Source organism: Rhinopithecus bieti, unplaced genomic scaffold, assembly GCF_001698545.2.
Source record: "Rhinopithecus bieti isolate Rb0 unplaced genomic scaffold, ASM169854v2 scaffold_32008, whole genome shotgun sequence".
NCBI classification, from domain to species: Eukaryota; Metazoa; Chordata; class Mammalia; order Primates; family Cercopithecidae; genus Rhinopithecus; species Rhinopithecus bieti.
In genome coordinates this window covers 1,742,782-1,749,807 of record NW_016814433.1, presented here as the reverse complement: position 1 = coordinate 1,749,807, position 7,026 = coordinate 1,742,782, and the positions used below count along the sequence as shown (strand labels likewise).

Here is a 7,026-nt window from a genome sequence, read left to right as displayed (position 1 = left end):
AGTTTACAATTAATTAGGGGATCCACAAGGGATTGACTCTGAAGAAGATAATTATGCCCCTTCCTGGGGTTATAGGGAGCTTTACTAGTCAAGAGGCATCTTATTTTCCCCGGGAAATTAAACCAGTGCTCCATTATCAGATGGTTTCTAAATGAGTAAAGGACTGAATTTTGACATCATGGTCTCATTTCGGCAAGAAAGAGACAAACTGACAAGCTGTTTTGTCACATGCTTGTTTGAGCAGAACATTTTGAGGAATGTCTCTGGGTCTATCTGAGAAGAGGAGCCGCTGGGTAGGAAAAATGTCCTAGATGACCAAATGTGACGGGGCTATTTGCCAAGTAATCAACCCACGCCTGAGCACAGGAAAAGAGGAAATGCATTTCCATTCTCTGCTCGTGGACCAGAGGGAGTTTGCTCAGGGTGGGGAGTCAGAGCACATTTGGTAAAATATGATGACCATTCCGCGTGGCTGTTGATGCTAGTAGTGTACACAGCGGTGTGAAATCAACTGATTCTGCCTGATAACATTTTGCTCATCACTAGCAGGTCCCTCTCAGGATGGCCTTCCAGCTCGCACACCTGTCTTCTCCAGGAATGGCCCTCGTGACTCAGAGCGGTTGCCCTGCAGCCTCAGCCTGCCTAGCGAGAACCGATCTGTCCAAGGTAAGGACACATGACCTCAGCTGGGCCAATCAGATTCTCTCCACCGAGAATGATGAATGAAGGCAATTCCACTGGGAGCCTTGACTTTGAACGGCGTTTGGTAAGGACAGTTCCAGTGAGGGGGTCCTCCTCTTTGGAGAGAAGGGAGGTGGAAGTGAAAATTTGGAGCCTGGCTTTGGATCCAGACATTTCTGAGTTTGAATCCTGACCCACTTCTGGCTCCAGTCCCAGCCCTGTGACCTTCAGCAAGTGACTTAACCTCTCTGACTTCAATTTCCTCACCTGGGAAAATGGAAATCAGGTAAAGAGAAAAAAAAATTCTATTTAAAAACTATCTTAAAGTCACTTTGACTGGTTGTGAAATCGCTCGATAAATAGACTTTGGCTATATTGATAAACTCTTTGGTTTTGAAAAAATAGGCCTGAGGATGTGTATGCCTGGAAATTCATAGAAAGAGATTTATTTTGTTCTAAAGAACGAGGTCAGAATCGCAGAGCCACCATCTTGCATCCCTGCATTTGTTTGCCTAAGTCTGCTTGAACCCTGAGTGCCAAACTGTCCCCTGCATGGCCCCTTTTCTGCTCTGACAAGATGAAAGAGACAATTGTGAACTAGGAGAAACCCACCAAACTTCAGGCACAAGTGTGCATTGCTGGGAAAGAAATTGGTTGCAGAAAGAAGGTGGTTCATAGAATAGCTACAGCAGATGATAAAAAAAAAAACTTCAGCTCTTAAAGAAGTCAGGGGCCAGCACAGTGGCTCACACCTGCAACCCCAGCACTTTGGGAGGTGGAGGCAGGTGGATCACCTGAGGTCAGGAGTTCCAGACCAGCCTGGCCAACATGATGAAACCCTGTCTCTACTAAAAAAAAATTTAAAAAATGAGTCAGGCATGGTGGCAGGCACTTATAATCTCAGCTACGCGGGAGGCTCAAGCAGGAGCATCGCTTGAAACTGGCAGGCAGAGGGCAGAAGCTGCAGTGAGCCAAGATCGCACCATTGCATTCCATCCTGGGTGACAGAGCGAGACTCCATCTCAAAAACAAAAAAACAAAAACACAAGAAATTAGGGGCAAACAATATCTGGTATTGAAGAGGTGAATACACTTACGAGTTAAAGTAGATCAAGGAACAGTGATCCACTTTAGCAATCCTAAAGTTCAGGCATCTCTGGCAGCAAACACTTCTTTAACCACTGCAGGCCATGCTGAGACACAGCAGCTGATGGAAATCGCTACCCAGCACCTTAAGCTGGCGTGATGCAGACAGTCTGACTAGTTTAGGAAGATGGGCTGAACCTCTGCCCAAACCATCTGTGGATGAAAAAGCACCACTTGCTACTGGAGAGGATGATGATGAAGAAGTTCCAGCTCTTGCAGAGAATTTTGATGAGGCTTCCAAGAATGAGACAAACTGAATTAAGCCAACTTCTGAAGAAGATAAAACCTAAAACCTGCAGAAATTACCGGGAGCTGTTATTTTGCCTTAGGACTGCTTTTTTTTTTTCTTTTTCTTTTTCTCTTTTTTGACAGAGTCTCACTCTTGTCACCCAGGCTGGAGTGCAATGGTGTGCTCTCAGCTCACTACAACCTCCACCTCCTGGGTTCAAGCAATTCTCTTGCCTCAGCCTCCCAAGTAGCTGGGATTATAGGCGCTGACCGCCACGCCTGGCTAATTTTTTGTATTTTTAGTAGAGATGGGGTTTTACCATGTTGGCCAGGCTGGTCTTGAACTCCTGACCTCAGGTGATCCACTCATCTCAGCCTCCCAAGGTGCTGGGATTACAGGAGTGAACCACTGTGCCCGGCCTCAATTGCTTTTTAAAACTGGTTTATGGATCTGATAAAATCTAGATCTCTAATATTTTTAAACCCAAGCCCCTTGGACACTGCAGGTTTTGCTTACATACAATTCATTTTTGCTTACATACAATTGATTACTTGTAGGTAATTAAGCTGAAGAAGCCTGGAAATAAGGTTTGAAACAAAGGTTAATACAGTTATTGGCCTACTTAAAAGAAAAAAAAAAGAATTGTAGTTTCTAGAGTGAGTGCCCACTTACTCACTTAGGGGAGGAGAGGGAGGAGGAGACTCTTGGTGGGAGTGACAAATGATGGGGGAATCTGGGACTTCTGGAGAACATTTTCAAGTTTCCTTTTCTGATGTTGCCTTCACCGAACCCAGAACCCAGGAGCCAGCGAGTGTTAGTGCGCAGTGCTCACGGAATTCACACACCTTTTTCTCTCAAGACCACAGGCAAGTGTACGCTGGGTTTGGCACTTGCCAGGAAACTGGAAATCTTCCTCCTGAGTCTCCTCATTCTTGGCAGGTTTTGAGTTCTAAATAAGCCAAATCTCTCTAGCCCCTTTAGTGAAAAAAAATGAGCTTTAACCATGAGGGAAGTTGCCTTGGTGGTCCGACCACCAGACTTTCATGGTGGAAGAACACGCCAGACTCTGTCAGTGGACAACCCTTCTGGGAAGTGGACCTGTTCTTTAGGCCATAACTCAGGAGGTCTCAAGTCCGTGCAGCCGCACACAAGGCTCCTTATGGATCCAGAAGTTCCACGATGGCAGTTGTCTTTGCTCCCCCACCATTACCCCATCATTTCATTAACTTTTTCTGAATTCTCAAGGCCAGAATTACATGGTTCCAATTGTCCCTCTCATCGTATTTCCATCTTCCTGGTCTAATTCTGCTGAATGCTTTCTAGGTGTACTGCACGGCTGCCATCCAAGGGCTTTGCTTTAATAAATCCACTCTCTCCTGCATCCTTTCCTAGTTTTTGATTTACTTCCTTGTCTATCCAGAGCATACCCTCAAGTAACTTTTTAAAAAGGTACATGGGAAGTAAATCTTCTGAGTCTTTGATGTCCGAAAATGCCTTTATATTATCTTGACATTCAATATAGACTATAGAATTTTAGAGTAAAAATTATTTTTCATCAGCACCTTGGTGGCATTTTCCCATTACCTTCTGGCGTTCAATGATGCTGACAAAAAGTTTCTGATGCCAGGTTGATTTTGTTCTTTTGGGGTGAACTTTTCTCTCTTTTGTAAGTTTTCTCTTCAGAACAGAGCTCAGCAAATTTTCTTCTGTAAAGGGCCAGATAGCAAATAGTTTAGACGTTGCAGCTGCGTGGTTTCTTTTCTAACTGCTCAGCGCTGCTGTTGTAGCATGAAAGCAGCCATAGCCAATACATAAACAAACAGACATGGCCATTTCCAATAAAACTTTATTGACAAAAACAAGTGGTGGGCCAGATTTGGTTCATGAATTTAGTTTGCCAACCTGTCTGCTTTAGAAGGTCAAAGGTCTTTTATGCTTGACATTTTAAATTTTCCAGTGAACTGTCTATACATTATTCTTTATTCATTGACTATGCTTGAACACTTAGTGAAACTTCCTACACTGATATTCATGTCCTTTAGCTTTGATAAGTTTCTTAGTTTCTTACTTTTCTAAATGTGTTTATATGTATATCTAAATGTGTGTGTGTATATATATATAGATACATGTATATATCAATATCTGTTGAACCTCCCAGATGTATTCAGTATATCTTTTTTCTTTTCTCTCTCATCTTTTTCATCTCTTTTGTTGTTGTTTTGTATTTTCTGAACTATTGGTTTTGGCTTTTAAAACAATCCTTTTACATATTTCAAAAGTGTTGGCCATATTTTTTTTTATTTTAACAGTTCCTTTTTGTTTTCTAATTGTTTCTGTTTTATAGAATTATTTCATTTTATAATGGATGCAATATCTGCTGGATTCTTCCTGAAGATACCAGAGGTTTTTGTTTTTTTCCAATTGTCTTGTATTTCCTGAATTGTCTCTAATCCCTTAGGGGTCAGTATTTTCCTCTGTTTTTGTTGAGTTGTTCTCTTTTCTATTGCAAGTTGTTTTCTCTTTAAAAATATCTGGTGCCCTGGTTGACAATTTGCATTTACATTAATGTATATAGAGTTGCTTTGGTAGTCTATGAGCATGAGAACATGCGGAGACCTTGTTAAATTGTGGAATTTGCTCTCAAATGTTAGTAAAGGAGCTTTAGAGATGGAAGACCCCTGAATACCAGTATATGGAGATCTGTTTTTCTGGAGTGTGGTTGTTTTTAAAACATGTCCACAGATTCTGGGGGACGCTATGAGCATGAGAACATGCAGAGACCTTGTTAAACTGTGGAATTTGCTCTGAAATGTTGGTAAAGGAGCTTTAGAGATGGAAGACCCCTGAATACCAGTATATGGAGATCTGTTTTTCTGGAGTGTGGTTGTTTTTAAAACATGTCCACAGATTCTGGGGGACGCTTCCCTTCAGGAGACAAAGCTTCATTCCACTATCTTGAGTGAGGACTGGGCTTAGTGACTTGATTCTGCTGAGTAGAATATGACCAATATGCCTATGTGTGACTTCCAAGATTTGGTCATACAAGGCAACTGTTTCTCTTTGTTCTTCCTCTTGGGGGAAGTCAGCCCCCACGCCATGAGGACACTCAAAGAGCCCTGTGGAGAGGTCCATGTGGTAAGGAGCTGAGGCCTCCAGGCAGCAGCCCTGTGAGTGTGCCGTCCTGAAAATGGATCATCCAGCCCCAGTTAAGCCAAATAGTTAAGACTTTGTGGCCCTGTAGTTTCTGTTCTGACTGCTCAGGTCTGCTTTTGTAGCATATAAGCAGCCACAGATAGTACATGAACAAACGCACATGGCCATGTTGGAAAACTTCAACCCTGGATGACATCTCAGCTTCAGCCTTATAAGAAACTTTGAGCCAGAACAATTCAGCTAAGCTACTCTCAAATTCCTCATCCACAGAAATTGTAAGATAAGAAATATGTGTTGCTGTAAGTGACTACGTTTGGGGTCATTTGTAACTAATACATGGGCTATCAACTTTTCTTGAGATTAACTCTTTGATATTTTACTCAGATATCTCTACATAACTGCTAGGAGTTTTGGTCCAAGAGTGGATTAAGATATTTTATCTTTTTTTATTTTTATTTATTATTATTATTATACTTTAAGTTCTAGGGTACATGTGCATAACGTGCAGGTTTGTTACATATGTATACTTGTGCCATGTTGGTGTGCTGCATCCATCAACTCGTCAGCACCCATCAACTCATCATTTACATCAGGTATAACTCCCAATGCAATCCCTCCCTCCTTCCCCCTCCCCATGATAGGCCCTGGTGTGTGATGTTCCCCTTCCCCGTGTCCGAGTGATCTCATTGTTCAGTTCCCACCTATGAGTAAGAACATGCGGTGTTTGGTTTTCTGTTCTTGCGATAGTTTGCTAAGAATGATGGTTTCCAGCTGCATCCATGTCCCTACAAAGGACACAAACTCATCCTTTTTTATGGCTGCATAGTATTCCATGGCGTATATGTGCCACATTTTCTTAATCCAATCTGTCACTGATGGACATTTGGGTTGATTCCAAGTCTTTGCTATTGTGAATAGTGCCACAATAAACATACGTGTGCATGTGTCTTTATAGCAGCATGATTTATAATCCTTTGGGTATATACCCAGTAATGGGATGGCTGGGTCATATGGTACTTCTAGTTCTAGATCCTTGAGGGATTAAGATATTTTATATAGAGATAATCAACTCAATTACTCTGATTTGAGCCTCATATCTCATTTCCATTTATATCTGAAATTTCTGAGTACCAAATGCAGGATTCTGGAGGGCAGATTACTTCCTAAACTGCATCCATTTCCATATCTACACTTAGCGTGGCTTCCTCTACACTACTTCACCAGTTATCACCCATCCACCTGCTTCCTATCTTCCAGAAATGTATTGATATCTCTCTTTTTTTTTTTTTTTTTTTTTTTGGAGACAGAATTTCACTCTTGTTGTACCCTGGAGTGCAATGGCACGATCTTGGCTCACTGCAATCGACGCCTCCTGAGTTCAAGTGATTCTCATGCCTCAGCCTCCCGAGTAGCTGGGATTACAGGCACCTGCCACCATATCCAGCTAACTTTTGTATTTTAGTAGAGACGGGGTTTCACCATGTTGGCCAGGGTGGTCTCAAACTCCTGACCTCAGGTGATCCACCCGCCTCGGCCTCCCAAAGCGCTGGAATTACAGGCGTGAGCCACCGCGCCCGGCCAATTTATTGATCTCTCTTGTCTGCTGATGTCTCTCTTCTTGTTGTCTTTATCGATCTGTGCTTATAACTTTTATGGGTCTTTTACTTTCGTTTTAATAGGATCTCAGGTGAGAGAGGAAATACATAACTGTGATTAATGTATACTTTTGATCCCACCTTTCTAGAATGGTCAAAGGTCTATAACTGGAAGCACATCAGGAAGATACATGCAAAAGTCCAGATAATAAAGCTTCTGAT

The 7,026-nt window shown here is 42.2% G+C and overlaps 1 pseudogene; it reads left to right on the top strand.

Moving 5' to 3' along the window:
- The first annotated feature begins 1,258 nt into the window (after window positions 1–1,258).
- Window positions 1,259–2,084, top strand: LOC108514280 (transcription factor BTF3 pseudogene; annotated as a pseudogene).
- The last annotated feature ends 4,942 nt before the right edge of the window (window positions 2,085–7,026 follow it).